The following is a 21,490-nucleotide window of genomic DNA, read 5'->3' on the forward strand; positions in this document are numbered from 1 at the left end:
CAGATTTTGAAATTAAACAGTAGCTGTAACTAAGGATAGGCAAAGGAACTGGCAGTATCTGAAGTGGAGATCTTTACATCCACCTTTGTTTCTTCCTATGAAACTGCCAGTCTAACAAACAAACAGTGCTCTGTAGATTTCAATGGAGCACCATAGGGGGAATAAGCAGAGCAATGTTACAAGGTTGGAATGCCTAGAATTTACCTCAGCAGAATCCTCATTTTGAAGTGCTGAACAAAATGTACCTAAAGTAGAATTATAACAATTGGAAGCAAACCAGCATGAAAATAGTGTTACTTGCCCAGAGTCAAAAAGACCTGTTTGTGTCTAAGGTGGGAATTGAACTCAGTTTCTCAAGACCAAGTCCAACACCCTAACCACTAGTCCACCCCTCCACTAAAGTGAAGATATTTTAAAGAACTCATGATTTGAAACTTCATTTCAGTCTACAGAACAGCCAAGGAGTAGCTAAACAAGGTTTGTATGCACCTTTGTTTCTTCCTATGAAACTGCCAGTCTAACAAACATTCAGTGCTCTGTAGATTTCAATGGAGCACCATAGGGGAAATAAGCAGAGAAATGTTACAAGGTTGGAATGCCTAGAATTTACCTCAGTAAAGAGCAGAATCCTCATTTTCAGAACTGAACAAAATATACCTAAAGTATAATTATAACAATTCGAAGCAAACCAGCATGAAAGTAGTGTTACTTGCCCAGAGTCAAAAAGAGCTCTTTGTGTCTAAAGTGGGAGCTGTAACTAAAGGTAGGCAAAGTAACTGGCATTTTATGAAGTGGAGATCTTTACATCCACCTTTGTTTCTTCCTATGAAACTGCAGTCTAACAAACATTCAGTGCTCTGTAGATTTCAATGGAGCACCGTAGGAGAGATAAGCAGAGAAATGTTTCAAGGTTGGCATCCTAGAATTTACCTCAGTAAAGAGCAGAATCCTCATTTTCAAATACTGAACCAATATATCTAAAGTAGAATTATAACAATTGGAAGCAAACAAGCATAGCAGATTTTGAAATTAAACAGTAGCTGTAACTAAGGATAGGCAAAGGAACTGGCAGTATCTGAAGTGGACATCTTTACATCCACCTTTGTTTCTTCCTATGAAACTGCCTGTCTAACCAACATTCAGTGCTCTGTAGATTTCAATGGAGCACCATAGGAGAGATAAGCAGAGAAATGTTTCAAGGTTGGCATGCCTAGAATTTACCTCAGTAAAGAGCAGAATCCTCATTTTCAAGAACTGAACAAAATATACCTAAAGTAGAATCTTTTTGAAGAACTCATTTGATTGGAAGCAAACGAGCATGAAAGCAGATTTTGAAATTACAACAGCAGCTCTAACTAAGGGTTTGCAAAGTAACTGGCATTTTCTGAAGTGGGGATCTTTACATCCACCCTTGTTTCTTCCTGTCTAACCAACATTCAGTGCTCTGTAGATTTCAATGGAGCACCAATAGGGAAATAAGCAGAGAACTGTTACAAGGTTGGAATGCCTAGAATTTACCTCAGTAAAGAGCAGAATCCTCATTTTCAAGAACTTAAGTATAATTATAACAATTTGAAGCAAACCAGCATGAAAGTAGTGTTACTTGCCCAGAGTCAAAAAGAGCTCTTTGTGTCTAAAGTGGGAGCTGTAACTAAAGGTAGGCAAAGTAACTGGCATTTTCTGAAGTGGGGATCTTTACATCCACCCTTGTTTCTTCCTGTCTAACCAACATTCAGTGCTCTGTAGATTTCAATGGAGCACCAATAGGGAAATAAGCAGAGAACTGTTACAAGGTTGGAATGCCTAGAATTTACCTTAGTAAAGAGCAGAATCCTCATTTTCAAGTACTGAACAAAATGTACGTAAAGTAGAATTATAACAATTGGAAGCAAACCACTAGCATGAAAATAGTGTTACTTGCCCAGAGTCAAAAAGAGCTCTTTGTGTCTAAAGTGGGAATTGAACTCCGTTTCTCAGTTCCCGAGGAACAAAGTCCAACACCCTAACCACTAGTCCACTCCTCCACTAAAGTGGTGATCTTTTTGAAGAACTCATGATTTGAAACTTCATTTCAGTCTACAGAACAGTCAAGGAGTAGCTAAAAAGGGATTTTATCCACCTTTGTTTCTTCCTATGAAACTGACCATCTAACAAACATTCAGTGCTCTGTAGATTTCAATGGAGCACCATAGGGGAAATAAGCAGAGAACTGTTACAAGGTTGGAATGCCTAGAATTTACCTCAGTAAAGAGCAGAATCCTCATTTTCAAGAACTGAACAAAATATACCTAAAGTAGAATCTTTTTGAAGAACTCATTTGATTGGAAGCAAACGAGCATGAAAGCAGATTTTGAAATTACAACAGCAGCTCTAACTAAGGGTTTGCAAAGTAACTGGCATTTTCTGAAGTGGGGATCTTTACATCCACCCTTGTTTCTTCCTATGAAACTTCCTGTCTAACCAACATTCAGTGCTCTGTAGATTTCAATGGAGCACCAATAGGGAAATAAGCAGAGAACTGTTACAAGGTTGGAATGCCTAGAATTTACCTCAGTAAAGAGCAGAATCCTCATTTTCAAGTACTGAACAAAATGTACCTAAAGTAGAATTATAACAATTGGAAGCAAACCACTAGCATGAAAATAGTGTTACTTGCCCAGAGTCAAAAAGAGCTCTTTGTGTCTAAAGTGGGAATTGAGCTCAGCTTCTCAGTTCCCCAAGACCAAGGTTCAACACCCTAACCACTAGTCCACTCCTTCACTGAAGTGAAGATATTTTTAAAGAACTCATGATTTGAAACTTCATTTCAGTCTACAGAACAGCCAAGGAGTAGCTAAACAAGGTTTGTATCCACCTTTGTTTCTTCCAATGAAACTGCCAGTCTAACAAACATTCAGTGCTCTGTAGATTTCAATGGAGCACCATAGGGGAAATAAGCAGAGAAATGTTACAAGGTTGGAATGCCTAGAATTTGCCTCAGTAAAGAGCAGAATCCTCATTTTCAAGAACTGAACAAAATATACCTAAAGTATAATTATAACAATTCGAAGCAAACCAGCATGAAAGTAGTGTTACTTGCCCAGAGTCAAAAAGAGCTCTTTGTGTCTAAAGTGGGAGCTGTAACTAAAGGTAGGCAAAGTAACTGGCATTTTATGAAGTGGAGATCTTTACATCCACCTTTGTTTCTTCCTATGAAACTGCCTGTCTAACCAACATTCAGTGCTCTGTAGATTTCAATGGAGTACCATAGGTGAGAGAAGCAGAAAAATGTTACAAGTTTGGAATGCCTAGAATTTACCTCAGTAAAGAGCAGAATCCTCATTTTGAAGTGCTGAACAAAATGTACCTAAAGTAGAATTATAACAATTGGAAGCAAACCAGCATGAAAATAGTGTTACTTGCCCAGAGTCAAAAAGACCTGTTTGTGTCTAAAGTGGGAATTGAGCTCAGTTTCTCAGTTCCCCAAGACCAAGGTCCAACACCCTAACCACTAGTCCACCCCTCCACTGAAGTGAAGATATTTTTAAAGAACTCATGATTTGAAACTTCATTTCAGTCTACAGAACAGCTAAGGAGTAGCTAAACAAGGTTTGTATCTACCTTTGTTTCTTCCTATGAAACTGCCAGTCTAACAAACATTCAGTGCTCTGTAGATTTCAATGGAGCACCATAGGAGAGATAAGCAGAGAAATGTTTCAAGGTTGGCATGCCTAGAATTTACCTCAGTAAAGAGCAGAATCCTCATTTTCAAGAACTGAACAAAATATACCTAAAGTAGAATCTATTTGAAGAACTCATTTGATTGGAAGCAAACGAGCATGAAAGCAGATTTTGAAATTACAACAGCAGCTCTAACTAAGGGTTTGCAAAGTAACTGGCATTTTCTGAAGTGGGGATCTTTACATCCACCCTTGTTTCTTCCTATGAAACTTCCTGTCTAACCAACATTCAGTGCTCTGTAGATTTCAATGGAGCACCAATAGGGAAATAAGCAGAGAACTGTTACAAGGTTGGAATGCCTAGAATTTACCTCAGTAAAGAGCAGAATCCTCATTTTCAAGAACTGAACAAAATATACCTAAAGTATAATTATAACAATTCGAAGCAAACCAGCATGAAAGTAGTGTTACTTGCCCAGAGTCAAAAAGAGCTCTTTGTGTCTAAAGTGGGAGCTGTAACTAAGGTAGGCAAAGTAACTGGCATTTTATGAAGTGGAGATCTTTACATCCACCTTTGTTTCTTCCTATGAAACTGCCAGTCTAACAAACATTCAGTGCTCTGTAGATTTCAATGGAGCACTGTAGGAGAGATAAGCAGAGAAATGTTTCAAGGTTGGCATCCTAGAATTTACCTCAGTAAAGAGCGAAATCCTCATTTTCAAATACTGAACAAAATATATCTAAAGTAGAATTATAACAATTGGAAGCAAACAAGCATGAAAGCAGATTTTGAAATTAAACAGTAGCTGTAACTAAGGATAGGCAAAGGAACTGGCAGTATCTGAAGTGGAGATCTTTACATCCACCTTTGTTTCTTCCTATGAAACTGCCTGTCTAACCAACATTCAGTGCTCTGTAGATTTCAATGGAGTACCATAGGTGAGAGAAGCAGAAAAATGTTACAAGTTTGGAATGCCTAGAATTTACCTCAGTAAAGAGCAGAATCCTCATTTTGAAGTGCTGAACAAAATGTACCTAAAGTAGAATTATAACAATTGGAAGCAAATCACATGAAAATAGTGTTACTTGCCCAGAGTCAAAAAGACCTGTTTGTGTCTAAAGTGGGAATTGAACTCAGTTTCTCAGTTCCCCAAGACCAAGGTCCAACACCCTAACCACTAGTCCACCCCTCCACTGAAGTGAAGATATTTTTAAAGAACTCATGATTTGAAACTTCATTTCAGTCTACAGACAGCCAAGGAGTAGCTAAACAAGGTTTGTATCCACCTTTGTTTCTTCCTATGAAACTGCCAGTCTAACAAACATTCAGTGCTCTGTAGATTTCAATGGAGCACCATAGGAGAGATAAGCAGAGAAATGTTTCAAGGTTGGCATGCCTAGAATTTACCTCAGTAAAGAGCAGAATCCTCATTTTCAAGAACTGAACAAAATATACCTAAAGTAGAATCTTTTTGAAGAACTCATTTGATTGGAAGCAAACGAGCATGAAAGCAGATTTTGAAATTACAACAGCAGCTCTAACTAAGGGTTTGCAAAGTAACTGGCATTTTCTGAAGTGGGGATCTGTACATCCACCCTTGTTTCTTCCTATGAAACTTCCTGTCTAACCAACATTCAGTGCTCTGTAGATTTCAATGGAGCACCAATAGGGAAATAAGCAGAGAACTGTTACAAGGTTGGAATGCCTAGAATTTACCTCAGTAAAGAGCAGAATCCTCATTTTCAAGAACTGAACAAAATATACCTAAAGTATAATTATAACAATTGGAAGCAAACCAGCATGAAAGTAGTGTTACTTGCCCAGGGTCAAAAGAGCTCTTTGTGTCTAAAGTGGGAGCTGTAACTAAAGGTAGGCAAAGTAACTGGCATTTTATGAAGTGGAGATCTTTACATCCACCTTTGTTTCTTCCTATGAAACTGCCAGTCTAACAACAAACAGTGCTCTGTAGATTTCAATGGAGCACCATAGGGGAAATAAGCAGAGAAATGTTACAAGGTTGGAATGCTTAGAATTTACCTTAGTCTTTACTCATTTTCAAGTACTGAACAAAATGTACCTAAAGTAGAATTATAACAATTGGAAGCAAACCACTAGCATGAAAATAGTGTTAATTGCCCAGAGTCAAAAAGAGTTCTTTGTGTCTAAAGTGGGAATTGAACTCCGTTTCTCAGTTCCCCAGGACCAAAGTCCAACACCCTAACCACTAGTCCACCCCTCCACTGAAGTGAAGATATATTTAAAGAACTCATGATTTGAAACTTCATTTCAGTCTACAGAACAGCCAAGGAGTAGCTAAACAAGGTTTGCATCCACCTTTGTTTCTTCCTATGAAACTGCCAGTCTAACAAACATTCAGTGCTCTGTAGATTTCAATGGAGCACCATAGGGGAAATAAGCAGAGAAATGTTACAAGGTTGGAATGCCTAGAATTTACCTCAGTAAAGAGCAGAATCCTCATTTTCAAGAACTGAACAAAATATACCTAAAGTATAATTATAACAATTCGAAGCAAACCAGCATGAAAGTAGTGTTACTTGCCCAGAGTCAAAAGAGCTCTTTGTGTCTAAAGTGGGAGCTGTAACTAAAGGTAGGCAAAGTAACTGGCATTTTATGAAGTGGAGATCTTTACATCCACCTTTGTTTCTTCCTATGAAACTGCCAGTCTAACAAACAAACAGTGCTCTGTAGATTTCAATGGAGTACCATAGGTGAGAGAAGCAGAAAAATGTTACAAGTTTGGAATGCCTAGAATTTACCTTAGTAAAGAGCAGAATCCTCATTTTCAAGTACTGAACAAAATGTACGTAAAGTAGAATTATAACAATTGGAAGCAAACCACTAGCATGAAAATAGTGTTACTTGCCCAGAGTCAAAAAGAGCTCTTTGTGTCTAAAGTGGGAATTGAACTCCGTTTCTCAGTTCCCGAGGAACAAAGTCCAACACCCTAACCACTAGTCCACTCCTCCACTAAAGTGGTGATCTTTTTGAAGAACTCATGATTTGAAACTTCATTTCAGTCTACAGAACAGTCAAGGAGTAGCTAAAAAGGGATTTTATCCACCTTTGTTTCTTCCTATGAAACTGACCATCTAACAAACATTCAGTGCTCTGTAGATTTCAATGGAGCACCATAGGGGAAATAAGCAGAGAATTGTTACAAGGTTGGAATGCCTAGAATTTACCTCAGTAAAGAGCAGAATCCTCATTTTCAAGAACTGAACAAAATATACCTAAAGTAGAATCTTTTTGAAGAACTCATTTGATTGGAAGCAAACGAGCATGAAAGCAGATTTTGAAATTACAACAGCAGCTCTAACTAAGGGTTTGCAAAGTAACTGGCATTTTTCTGAAGTGGGGATCTTTACATCCACCCTTGTTTCTTCCTATGAAACTTCCTGTCTAACCAACATTCAGTGCTCTGTAGATTTCAATAGAGCACCAATAGGGAAATAAGCAGAGAACTGTTACAAGGTTGGAATGCCTAGAATTTACCTCAGTAAAGAGCAGAATCCTCATTTTCAAGAACTGAACAAAATATACCTAAAGTATAATTATAACAATTGGAAGCAACCAGCATGAAAGTAGTGTTACTTGCCCAGGGAAAAGAGCTCTTTGTGTCTAAAGTGGGAGCTGTAACTAAAGGTAGGCAAAGTAACTGGCATTTATGAAGTGGAGATCTTTACATCCACCTTTGTTTCTTCCTATGAAACTGCCAGTCTAACAAACAAACAGTGCTCTGTAGATTTCAATGGAGCACCATAGGGGAAATAAGCAGAGAAATGTTACAAGGTTGGAATGCTTAGAATTTACCTTAGTCTTACTCATTTCAAGAACTGAACAAAATATACCTAAAGTATAATTATAACAATTGGAAGCAAACCACTAGCATGAAAATAGTGTTACTTGCCCAGAGTCAAAAAGAGTTCTTTGTGTCTAAAGTGGGAATTGAACTCCGTTTCTCAGTTCCCCAGGACCAAAGTCCAACACCCTAACCACTAGTCCACTCCTTCACTAAAGTGAAGATATATTTAAAGAACTCATGATTTGAAACTTCATTTCAGTCTACAGAACAGCCAAGGAGTAGCTAAACAAGGTTTGCATCCACCTTTGTTTCTTCCTATGAAACTGCCAGTCTAACAAACATTCAGTGCTCTGTAGATTTCAATGGAACACCATAGGTGAGAAAAGCAGAGAAATGTTTCAAGGTTGGTATGCCTAGAATTTACCTCAGTAAAGAGCAGAATCCTCATTTTCAAATACTGAACCAAATATATCTAAAGTAGAATTATATTTAAATCATTTTTATTGATGGTAGTAAACAATACAATCTGTATACTGTAACCGCTTCCATCATTATAAACTTCCCTACCCTATCCTTCCTACTCTACCCCTCCCTTCCCTTTCTTCCCGTCCCTCTAGCCCTTCTACCTCCCCCCCCCCACCCCGATCTAACAGTAACTTGCATAACAACTATCGACAAAGCACCAAATTATACATTCAATAAGTGGCTTCTTGTTCTAGAAGGCAGAGTATCTAGAAATGGGCTCCATCTTGCTATATATAGATCTAGCTCTTTGCTAGGTTTTTCTTTGCATATTAGTCTCTCCATTCTCAATAGAGATATCATCTGTATTCTCCATGTTTGAAGTGATGGTCCCCTTGTCTCCAGCCAGTCTATTAGAATTGTTTTCTTCGCCAGCATGATAGCTCTGTTCACAAAAGCCGTGTAGCCTTTGGGTCTCGGTTTGCTGAGTTCCGGCCTGCCGAATAAAAGCAAAGGTGAGTATGTCCATCTTGCCTTCCACAGTCTTTCTACTTGCCCAATTAGGCTAGTCCAGAAATTTACAACTCTTGGGCATCTCCAGAACATGTGTCCTAGAGTTGCTCCCTCCCCTCCACATTTAGGGCAGGCCCCATCAGGAGACAGACCCATATGGAATGCCCTCCGTGGTGGAACATACAGCCTCACGGCAAACCGATACTGGGTTTCCCAATGTGCAGCCCAGTTATTTACCTGTCTCAGCGACACTATATATTCCTTAAAAGTACTCGGGGGTATGTGCGCTGCTAAATCCTTGCTCCAGTCTCTAGCATATTTCGTATAGTCCAATTCTAATTTAGTGTCTTTTATATGTCTGTGGTGGTATAGTAATGGTACTTTTTGTTGTGCATTCAGAGATAGGGCTGTTGGTAATTCTTCCTGTATGTCCTCTGCGAGTGCCTCCCAAGGTAGGCTGCTCACGTAATGCTTTATTTGCCAATAATGGAACTGATCCTTGGGTCTTAAAAGTTTCATTCCTTGTAGTTGCATTTGTGGCTGTAATCTCCCATCTTCGGTAAGTATTGGTAGTAGGTACGTCACTCCTTGGTTTTTCCATCGGGTGAATATGTTATAGAGAAGACCTGGTGGGAAGTCCGGGTTGCCTCCCAATGGAAGAAGTGGAGTCGCCCTAAAGGAGCAGTGATGTAATTTGCAAATCCACTTCCATGCTTTTTGAGCCGTGGGTAAAATGTGGGATATTTCCAGCGTTGGTGATATTTGACATTGTAATCCATGAAGCAAGCTACTAAAATGGTATGGTTTAAATAGTTCAAGTTCGATCTTTGTTGCTGAGAAATCTGCGGTGTTTCTGAACCAGTCATTTAAGTGCCTCATGGCACAAGCTATAGTCATTGATCTTATATTCAGCAATCCTAGGCCTCCATATTCTCTAGGAGTACCCACCAAGTTCATTGGTAGTCGAGATTTCCTTCCTCTCCACAAGAATTTAGTCAAAGCTGAGGTCAATTTTTTCTCATCTGTGCTTTTTAAATACATTGGTAGCATTTGGAATACATATAACCAGCACGGCACCACCATCATATTATACATAGCAATTCGTCCTAGCAATGATATTGGGAGTCCCCGCCACTTCTCCAATTTTGTTACAGTTTCTAACAGTAGCCTGTGGACATTCAGCTCATATAATTTAGACAAGTCTTGTGGGATATATACCCCCAAGTATTTAATTATTGTCTTCATTTGTAGCTTAATGTCCCCTGCCCCCCGCAGCTTCGCCCCCTGTGGGAACATCTGCATAATGCTTGATTTCTGTAAATTAATCTTGAATCCCGACAGGCCTCCAAATACACTCATATGATGAGTCAACCTGGCGAGTGATGTTTCGGGGTGAGCTGTCACTATTAATAGATCATCAGCGAAAGCCATCACCTTGACATTGTCTCCCCCTACTTCCACTCCTGGTATGCCCTTCTCCCTAATCAGTGTCCGTAATAGCGGTTCAATCGCTAGTAAAAATAATATGGGGGATAACGGGCATCCTTGTCTAGTTCCCCGGGCTATGGGAAATTGGGAGGTGCGGATTCCGTTCACTAGTATTGCAGCTGTAGGATAAGAGTATAGTGTTTGGATCGCCTGATATATCCACCCCCGGAACCCCAAATGTCGAAGCACTTCAAACATATATTCCCAGTTTATAGAATCAAATGCTTTTTCAGCATCTAGGCTGATTATCACTGCTTCTGTTTTGGCTTGTTGGCAATGCCCCATAGCTAACAAGAGCCGTCTTACATTTACTACTGATTGTCGATTGCGTACGAATCCTACCTGATTGGGACTTATTAATCTGGGCAGACACTGGTGGATTCTGTTGGAAAGTAGTTTGGCCAAGATTTTTACATCTACGTTTATTAAGGAGATAGGTCTATAAGAATCTGCCTGAATATCTGGTCTCCCCGGTTTTAAGAGTAAAGTTATCAATGCTTCATTCGCATGCGGTGGGAAAGATTGTTGTTGTATTACCTCTTCAAAGTAATCCTTGAGGACCCCTATCACTGCGGGTCCCAAGATCTTATAAAATTCACTAGCGTATCCATCAGGACCTGGGGCTGAGCATGTAGGCAATGATTTAATAATTTCCTGTAACTCTTTCCCTGTTATGGGCGCTTCCAGGGCCTGCGCCTCATCACCCGTCAATTGATCCATGCCTGCCTTTTGGAAATAGCTTTGTATAGTCCCTTTGTCTGGTGTCTGACCTTGTTTATACATAGAGCTGAAAAATTCTTGGAAAACCTGTGCTATTGTGTCTTTTTTTGTGTTGGGGCACTCCCTCTCTGTTCTTCACCACTGTAATCACACGGGGCCCTCCTTTTTGTTTGACCAAGCTAGCCAGTAGCGTCCCTGCTCTATTGCCAAATCTCTGGAGTTTGTACTTCCTAAAGATTAACTCTTTATTAGCTCTCTCATGGAGCAAAGTGTTCAGCGCTATTTGTGCCGCCTGCATTTGTTCTTTATGATAACCACTCGGTATCTGGATGTATCTCCGCTTCGCTTTTTGGAAATTTTTCTCTAGATTGATAATGGCCCCTGTCATTCTGCGCTCTCGCCTAGCTATGTATGCGATAATAGCTCCCCTTATAACTGCTTTTGCTGCTGGCCAGAATATGGTGGGGCGATTTTTATATTCTGCATTGAATTCTATGTATTCTGCCCATTTGTTTTGGACGTAGCTCTGGAAATCTTTGTTTGTAGCTAGGTATGTTGGGAATCGCCACCCCGCAGCGCCTTGTCTGTTGTCTGGGTCTTTCAGAGCCACCCACACCATAGCGTGATCTGATATCTCTACTGGCCCGATTTCTACTTCTTCTATGTGAGAGAATAGTCTTCTGTCTACCAATACATAGTCTATTCTTGAAAAGGTACCATGTGCTCTGGATAAGTGAGTATATTCCCGTCTTTCTGGGTATAGGTTCCGCCAGGCATCTACTACTCCAAGGTCCTGCATAAAGTGATGTAGCGCTCTAGCACTGGGTCCCCCCCGCATTGCCCGTCTTGGAGTTGAACAATCTAGCATTGGGTCTGCTACTAAATTAAAGTCACCTAACATTAACAATGGGAGTGATTTGTATGGTAAACATATTTGTGCTATTTGTTCATAAAATGCTTTATCATATAAATTCGGTCCATATATTGCTGCTACCAGGTATTCTTTATACTGCAGCCATAAACGGATGATCACATACCTTCCCTGGGGGTCACTAGCTATTAACTGGGACTTAGCTGCAAGACCTTTGCGTATTAGAATCGCTACTCCTCTCTTCCTTCCCTCTGTTGATGTGGCCTGTACTTCTCCCACCCAGCCCCTTTTCAGTTTTTGATGTTCTTCTGGGGTTAAGCGAGTTTCTTGCAGACATGCCACATCTGCTTTATGGCGTTTTAATGCCGCCAAGATTTTAGCTCTCTTTACAGGGGTCGAAACACCCCCCACGTTCCACGTGAGGAACCTAGTTGATGTGGCCTTAGGCATAGGGTAATTCTAAAAGGCTAACTAGCTGTGTGTTTTTGTCCAGCGTTGCCTCCGGTGCCCAGCTCACCGAGGCCTTCCTCCCCTCCTCCTGATTGGTCCCTACTATTTCTTGTTGTCCCCAAGTACCCTCTAATCTAGATTGATGATGCCTTCTTAACCCTTCATCAATGTGGTCTCTACATTCCTTCAGTTGTATTATTTGCGCTTTGCCTTTCCTCCGTCTCTTCCCTTCCCTCCCTCCCTCCTGCCTGCCCTCCCTCCCCACCTTTCCTTCCCTCCCATAGTTACCCAACCCTCTATACTTCCCTCCCATTATCCCCTCACTCTTCCCCCTACGTACCAGTTGAAAGAGTGTGGATCTAATGATGGTGGGCTGCCCCCCCCCTCCTGTTTCACAACGTATTTGAATGGGCTGAACCCTTATTAATACAACTTATCTATACAATTCTCAACTGAACACATTTTCATAATGTTAACATGTGGTAACCAAAGCTTCTATGAACTTAACTGAGTGCCCTGCCGACATTTGCTGACCGTTTCGTTAGGTCTGCCTGATTTCAGTTTGGCCTCTACTGTTCTTCCTTCTCCTTGTGTGTTGATTTCAGCCTTGTTCAGCATTTTCCTCTGTTTCTATTTTTAGCCCCTGTTGCGCTTCTTGTGGTGTGGGAAAGGTTCTCCACGTGCCTTCGATTTGTACTTTTAGTTGTGCTGGGTATAACAGAATGAATCGCTGTTTCCTCTCTGCCAGGCGTCTGCATATAGGCCCAAAAGCCCTCCGCTTCTCTTGTACCGCTATTGAGTAGTCCTGAAACACTTTTACGGGTGCTCCGTCGAAAGCCAGTGTGTCCCATTTTAGACGGGCCCCTCGTAAGATTTCCTCTTTGTGGAGAAAGTTATGTACCTTAACGATTACTGCTCTGGGTCTAGTTCCTGTGTTACTTCCGTTTCCCCAGGCGGTGTGCCCTCTCCAGACACAGAGGCCCCGTATTATCAGAGAGCGCGAACTCCGCTTTAAGCCAGCGTTCAAGCTGTACAGCAAGAGATCGGTCCGGGACAGACTCTCGTATTCCGATCAGGCGGAGGTTCGACCTTCTAGATCTATTTTCCAGGTCATCTAAGTGTTGGGTAAGAAATCCAAGTTCGCGCCGTATTTCTTTAAGGTCTGATGCTCTGGTTGATTCTGTGTCTTCAATATCAGACACGCGTACCTCCAATTCCCCGGTTCTACGTGTTGTTTCTTCCAAGCGGGTTTCCATACCCGCGATTTGGTCAGAAAGCTTAGAGAATTGGGGTGCCAATGCGGATTTCACCGCCTCTGTAAGCTGGGAGATTTGTGCTGTGGTAAAAGTTGTTGTATTCTCCGCTTTCGGGCTTGCCGCCATTTTGTGCTCTCCCTGCCCTCGGAGTTTTTCAATCTCTTTCTTTGCCGTCCTGGTCGACATCACCCTCTGTTCTCGAACTACAAAGGAGTCCATGCACTCTCCTTGCTTATAGCGTTCAGGATTTAGGGTTCAATCCCAGATTTTATCGTTTTATGAAGTTAAGAAGGGGGGGGCTCGCCCGGGAGAAAGCCAAGACACGTCTGCTCTCTCTCAATCCAACACGTGATCTCCCGTGAAGATATTTTTAAAGAACTCATGATTTGAAACTTCATTTCAGTCTACAGAACAGCCAAGGAGTAGCTAAACAAGGTTTGTATCCACCTTTGTTTCTTCCTATGAAACTGCCAGTCTAACAAACATTCAGTGCTCTGTAGATTTCAATGGAGCACCATAGGGGAAATAAGCAGAGAAATGTTACAAGGTTGGAATGCCTAGAATTTACCTCAGTAAAGAGCAGAATCCTCATTTTCAAGAACTGAACAAAATATACCTAAAGTATAATTATAACAATTCGAAGCAAACCAGCATGAAAGTAGTGTTACTTGCCCAGAGTCAAAAAGAGCTCTTTGTGTCTAAAGTGGGAGCTGTAACTAAAGGTAGGCAAAGTAACTGGCATTTTATGAAGTGGAGATCTTTACATCCACCTTTGTTTCTTCCTATGAAACTGCCAGTCTAACAAACATTCAGTGCTCTGTAGATTTCAATGGAGCACTGTAGGAGAGATAAGCAGAGAAATGTTTCAAGGTTGGCATCCTAGAATTTACCTCAGTAAAGAGCGAAATCCTCATTTTCAAATACTGAACAAAATATATCTAAAGTAGAATTATAACAATTGGAAGCAAACAAGCATGAAAGCAGATTTTGAAATTAAACAGTAGCTGTAACTAAGGATAGGCAAAGGAACTGGCAGTATCTGAAGTGGAGATCTTTACATCCACCTTTGTTTCTTCCTATGAAACTGCCTGTCTAACCAACATTCAGTGCTCTGTAGATTTCAATGGAGTACCATAGGTGAGAGAAGCAGAAAAATGTTACAAGTTTGGAATGCCTAGAATTTACCTCAGTAAAGAGCAGAATCCTCATTTTGAAGTGCTGAACAAAATGTACCTAAAGTAGAATTATAACAATTGGAAGCAAACCAGCATGAAAATAGTGTTACTTGCCCAGAGTCAAAAAGACCTGTTTGTGTCTAAAGTGGGAATTGAACTCAGTTTCTCAGTTCCCCAAGACCAAGGTCCAACACCCTAACCACTAGTCCACCCCTCCACTGAAGTGAAGATATTTTTAAAGAACTCATGATTTGAAACTTCATTTCAGTCTACAGACAGCCAAGGAGTAGCTAAACAAGGTTTGTATCCACCTTTGTTTCTTCCTATGAAACTGCCAGTCTAACAAACATTCAGTGCTCTGTAGATTTCAATGGAGCACCATAGGAGAGATAAGCAGAGAAATGTTTCAAGGTTGGCATGCCTAGAATTTACCTCAGTAAAGAGCAGAATCCTCATTTTCAAGAACTGAACAAAATATACCTAAAGTAGAATCTTTTTGAAGAACTCATTTGATTGGAAGCAAACGAGCATGAAAGCAGATTTTGAAATTACAACAGCAGCTCTAACTAAGGGTTTGCAAAGTAACTGGCATTTTCTGAAGTGGGGATCTTTACATCCACCCTTGTTTCTTCCTATGAAACTTCCTGTCTAACCAACATTCAGTGCTCTGTAGATTTCAATGGAGCACCAATAGGGAAATAAGCAGAGAACTGTTACAAGGTTGGAATGCCTAGAATTTACCTCAGTAAAGAGCAGAATCCTCATTTTCAAGAACTGAACAAAATATACCTAAAGTATAATTATAACAATTGGAAGCAAACCAGCATGAAAGTAGTGTTACTTGCCCAGGGTCAAAAAGAGCTCTTTGTGTCTAAAGTGGGAGCTGTAACTAAAGGTAGGCAAAGTAACTGGCATTTTATGAAGTGGAGATCTTTACATCCACCTTTGTTTCTTCCTATGAAACTGCCAGTCTAACAAACAAACAGTGCTCTGTAGATTTCAATGGAGCACCATAGGGGAAATAAGCAGAGAAATGTTACAAGGTTGGAATGCTTAGAATTTACCTTAGTCTTTACTCATTTTCAAGTACTGAACAAAATGTACCTAAAGTAGAATTATAACAATTGGAAGCAAACCACTAGCATGAAAATAGTGTTAATTGCCCAGAGTCAAAAAGAGTTCTTTGTGTCTAAAGTGGGAATTGAACTCCGTTTCTCAGTTCCCCAGGACCAAAGTCCAACACCCTAACCACTAGTCCACCCCTCCACTGAAGTGAAGATATATTTAAAGAACTCATGATTTGAAACTTCATTTCAGTCTACAGAACAGCCAAGGAGTAGCTAAACAAGGTTTGCATCCACCTTTGTTTCTTCCTATGAAACTGCCAGTCTAACAAACATTCAGTGCTCTGTAGATTTCAATGGAACACCATAGGTGAGAAAAGCAGAGAAATGTTTCAAGGTTGGTATGCCTAGAATTTACCTCAGTAAAGAGCAGAATCCTCATTTTCAAATACTGAACCAAATATATCTAAAGTAGAATTATAACAATTGGAAGCAAACAAGCATGAAAGCAGATTTTGAAATTAAACAGTAGCTGTAACTAAGGATAGGCAAAGGAACTGGCAGTATCTGAAGTGGAGATCTTTACATCCACCTTTGTTTCTTCCTATGAAACTGCCAGTCTAACAAACAAACAGTGCTCTGTAGATTTCAATGGAGCACCATAGGGGGAATAAGCAGAGCAATGTTACAAGGTTGGAATGCCTAGAATTTACCTCAGCAGAATCCTCATTTTGAAGTGCTGAACAAAATGTACCTAAAGTAGAATTATAACAATTGGAAGCAAACCAGCATGAAAATAGTGTTACTTGCCCAGAGTCAAAAAGACCTGTTTGTGTCTAAGGTGGGAATTGAACTCAGTTTCTCAAGACCAAGGTCCAACACCCTAACCACTAGTCCACCCCTCCACTAAAGTGAAGATATTTTTAAAGAACTCATGATTTGAAACTTCATTTCAGTCTACAGAACAGCCAAGGAGTAGCTAAACAAGGTTTGTATGCACCTTTGTTTCTTCCTATGAAACTGCCAGTCTAACAAACATTCAGTGCTCTGTAGATTTCAATGGAGCACCATAGGGGAAATAAGCAGAGAAATGTTACAAGGTTGGAATGCCTAGAATTTACCTCAGTAAAGAGCAGAATCCTCATTTTCAAGAACTGAACAAAATATACCTAAAGTATAATTATAACAATTCGAAGCAAACCAGCATGAAAGTAGTGTTACTTGCCCAGAGTCAAAAAGAGCTCTTTGTGTCTAAAGTGGGAGCTGTAACTAAAGGTAGGCAAAGTAACTGGCATTTTATGAAGTGGAGATCTTTACATCCACCTTTGTTTCTTCCTATGAAACTGCCAGTCTAACAAACAAACAGTGCTCTGTAGATTTCAATGGAGTACCATAGGTGAGAGAAGCAGAAAAATGTTACAAGTTTGGAATGAGAAAAATGGTGAAAAAAAGACTGAAAGGAGCAGCTCGCAGAGTAAAAAACTTGCATCAGGCGTGGATGCTGTTTAAAAACACCATCCTGGAGGTTCAGGACAAATATATTCCACGTATTAGAAAAAAGGGAAAAAAGACTAAACGTCAGCCGGCGTGGCTAAACAGTAAGATAAAGGAAATCATTAGAGCCAAAAAACAATCCTTCAGAAAGTGGAGAAGAGAACCAACTGAAAGTAACAGGATAGATCATAAGGAATGCCAAGCCAAATGCAAAGCGGAGATAAGGAGGGCAAAAAAAGGACTTTGAGAAGAAATTAGCGTTGGAAGCAAAAATACATAGTAAAAACTTTTTTAGATACATTAAAAGCAGGAAACCGGCCAAAGAGTCGGTTGGGCCGCTGGACGAAGATGGTGTTAAAGGGGCGATCAAGGAGGACAAAGCCGTAGCGGAGAAATTAAATGAATTCTTTGCTTCGGTCTTCACCGAGGAGGATTTGGGGGGGACACCGGTGCCGGAAAGAATATTTGAAGCGGGGGAGTCGGAGAAACTAAACAAATTCTCTGTAACCTTGGAGGATGTAATGGGTCAGTTCAGCAAGCTGAAGAGTAGTAAATCACCGGGACCTGATGGTATTCATCCCAGAGTATTAATAGAACTAAAAAATGAACTTGCGGAGCTACTGTTAGAAATATGCAATCTGTCCCTAAAATCGAGTGTAATACCGGAAGACTGGAGGGTAGCCAATGTTACTCCGATTTTTAAGAAAGGTTCCAGAGGAGATCCGGGAAATTATAGACCGGTGAGTCTGACGTCGGTGCCGGGCAAGATGGTGGAGGCTATTATTAAGAATAAAATTGCAGAGCATATACAAAAACATGGACTGATGAGACAAAGTCAGCACGGATTTAGTGAAGGGAAGTCTTGCCTCACCAATCTAATGCATTTTTTTGAGGGGGTAAGCAAACATGTGGACAATGGGGAGCCGGTTGATATTGTATATCTGGATTTTCAGAAGGCGTTTGACAAAGTGCCGCACGAAAGACTCCTGAAGAAATTGCAGAGTCATGGAATCGGAGGTAGGGTATTATTATGGATTAAGAACTGGTTGAAAGATAGGAAGCAGAGAGTAGGATTGCGTGGCCAGTATTCTCAGTGGAGGAGGGTAGTTAGTGGGGGTCCCGCAGGGGTCTGTGCTGGGTCCGTTGCTTTTTAATGTATTTATAAATGACCTAGAGATGGGAATAACTAGTGAGGTAATTAAATTCGCCGATGACACAAAATTATTCAGGGTCGTCAAGTCGCAGGAGGAATGTGAACGATTACAGGAGGACCTTGCGAGACTGGGAGAATGGGCGTGCAAGTGGCAGATGAAGTTCAATGTTGACAAGTGCAAAGTGATGCATGTGGGTAAGAGGAACCCGAATTATAGCTACGTCTTGCAAGGTTCCGCGTTAGGAGTTACGGATCAAGAAAGGGATCTGGGTGTCGTCGTCGATGATACGCTGAAACCTTCTGCTCAGTGTGCTGCTGCGGCTAGGAAAGCGAATAGAATGTTGGGTGTTATTAAGAAGGGTATGGAGTCCAGGTGTGCGGATGTTATAATGCCGTTGTATCGCTCCATGGTGCGACCGCACCTGGAGTATTGTGTTCAGTACTGGTCTCCGTATCTCAAAAAAGATATAGTAGAATTGGAAAAGGTACAGCGAAGGGCGACGAAAATGATAGTGGAGATGGGACGACTTTCCTATGAAGAGAGGCTGAGAAGGCTAGGGCTTTTCAGCTTGGAGAAGAGACGGCTGAGGGGAGATATGATAGAAGTGTATAAAATAATGAGTGGAATGGATCGGGTGGATGTGAAGCGACTGTTCACGCCATCCAAAAATACTAGGACTAGAGGGCATGAGTTGAAGCTACAGTGTGGTAAATTTAAAACGAATCGGAGAAAATTTTTCTTCACCCAACGTGTAATTAGACTCTGGAATTCATTGCCGGAGAACGTGGTACAGGCGGTTAGCTTGACGGAGTTTAAAAAGGGGTTAGATAGATTCCTAAAGGACAAGTCCATAGACCGCTATTAAATGGACTGGAAAAATTCCTCATTTTTAGGTACAACTTGTCTGGAATGTTTTTACGTTTGGGGAGCGTGCCAGGTGCCCTTGACCTGGATTGGCCACTGTCGGTGACAGGATGCTGGGCTAGATGGACCTTTGGTCTTTCCCAGTATGGCACTACTTATGTACTTATGTACTAATGCCTAGAATTTACCTTAGTAAAGAGCAGAATCCTCATTTTCAAGTACTGAACAAAATGTACGTAAAGTAGAATTATAACAATTGGAAGCAAACCACTAGCATGAAAATAGTGTTACTTGCCCAGAGTCAAAAAGAGCTCTTTGTGTCTAAAGTGGGAATTGAACTCCGTTTCTCAGTTCCCCAGGACCAAAGTCCAACACCCTAACCACTAGTCCACTCCTCCACTAAAGTGGTGATCTTTTTGAAGAACTCATGATTTGAAACTTCATTTCAGTCTACAGAACAGTCAAGGAGTAGCTAAAAAGGGATTTTATCCACCTTTGTTTCTTCCTATGAAACTGACCATCTAACAAACATTCAGTGCTCTGTAGATTTCAATGGAGCACCATAGGGGAAATAAGCAGAGAACTGTTACAAGGTTGGAATGCCTAGAATTTACCTCAGTAAAGAGCAGAATCCTCATTTTCAAGAACTGAACAAAATATACCTAAAGTAGAATCTTTTTGAAGAACTCATTTGATTGGAAGCAAACGAGCATGAAAGCAGATTTTGAAATTACAACAGCAGCTCTAACTAAGGGTTTGCAAAGTAACTGGCATTTTCTGAAGTGGGGATCTTTACATCCACCCTTGTTTCTTCCTATGAAACTTCCTGTCTAACCAACATTCAGTGCTCTGTAGATTTCAATAGAGCACCAATAGGGAAATAAGCAGAGAACTGTTACAAGGTTGGAATGCCTAGAATTTACCTCAGTAAAGAGCAGAATCCTCATTTTCAAGAACTGAACAAAATATACCTAAAGTATAATTATAACAATTGGAAGCAAACCAGCATGAAAGTAGTGTTACTTGCCCAGGGTCAAAAAGAGCTCTTTGTGTCTAAAGTGGGAGCTGTAACTAAAGGTAGGCAAAGTAACTGGCATTTTATGAAGTGGAGATCTTTACATCCACCTTTGTTTCTTCCTATGAAACTGCCAGTCTAACAAACAAACAGTGCTCTGTAGATTTCAATGGAGCACCATAGGGGAAATAAGCAGAGAAATGTTACAAGGTTGGAATGCTTAGAATTTACCTTAGTCTTTACTCATTTTCAAGTACTGAACAAAATGTACCTAAAGTAGAATTATAACAATTGGAAGCAAACCACTAGCATGAAAATAGTGTTACTTGCCCAGAGTCAAAAAGAGTTCTTTGTGTCTAAAGTGGGAATTGAACTCCGTTTCTCAGTTCCCCAGGACCAAAGTCCAACACCCTAACCACTAGTCCACTCCTTCAAGATATATTTAAAGAACTCATGATTTGAAACTTCATTTCAGTCTACAGAACAGCCAAGGAGTAGCTAAACAAGGTTTGCATCCACCTTTGTTTCTTCCTATGAAACTGCCAGTCTAACAAACATTCAGTGCTCTGTAGATTTCAATGGAACACCATAGGTGAGAAAAGCAGAGAAATGTTTCAAGGTTGGTATGCCTAGAATTTACCTCAGTAAAGAGCAGAATCCTCATTTTCAAATACTGAACCAAATATATCTAAAGTAGAATTATATTTAAATCATTTTTATTGATGGTAGTAAACAATACAATCTGTATACTGTAACCGCTTCCATCATTATAAACTTCCCTACCCTATCCTTCCTACTCTACCCCTCCCTTCCCTTTCTTCCCGTCCCTCTAGCCCTTCTACCTCCCCCCCCCCCCCACCCCGATCTAACAGTAACTTGCATAACAACTATCGACAAAGCACCAAATTATACATTCAATAAGTGGCTTCTTGTTCTAGAAGGCAGAGTATCTAGAAATGGGCTCCATCTTGCTATATATAGATCTAGCTCTTTGCTAGGTTTTTCTTTGCATATTAGTCTCTCCATTCTCAATAGAGATATCATCTGTATTCTCCATGTTTGAAGTGATGGTCCCCTTGTCTCCAGCCAGTCTATTAGAATTGTTTTCTTCGCCAGCATGATAGCTCTGTTCACAAAAGCCGTGTAGCCTTTGGGTCTCGGTTTGCTGAGTTCCGGCCTGCCGAATAAAAGCAAAGGTGAGTATGTCCATCTTGCCTTCCACAGTCTTTCTACTTGCCCAATTAGGCTAGTCCAGAAATTTACAACTCTTGGGCATCTCCAGAACATGTGTCCTAGAGTTGCTCCCTCCCCTCCACATTTAGGGCAGGGCCCCATCAGGAGACAGACCCATATGGAATGCCCTCCGTGGTGGAACATACAGCCTCACGGCAAACCGATACTGGGTTTCCCAATGTGCAGCCCAGTTATTTACCTGTCTCAGCGACACTATATATTCCTTAAAAGTACTCGGGGGTATGTGC

The sequence above is a fragment of the Microcaecilia unicolor genome, chromosome 10 (assembly GCF_901765095.1).
Source record: "Microcaecilia unicolor chromosome 10, aMicUni1.1, whole genome shotgun sequence".
In the NCBI taxonomy this organism is placed as follows: Eukaryota; Metazoa; Chordata; class Amphibia; order Gymnophiona; family Siphonopidae; genus Microcaecilia; species Microcaecilia unicolor.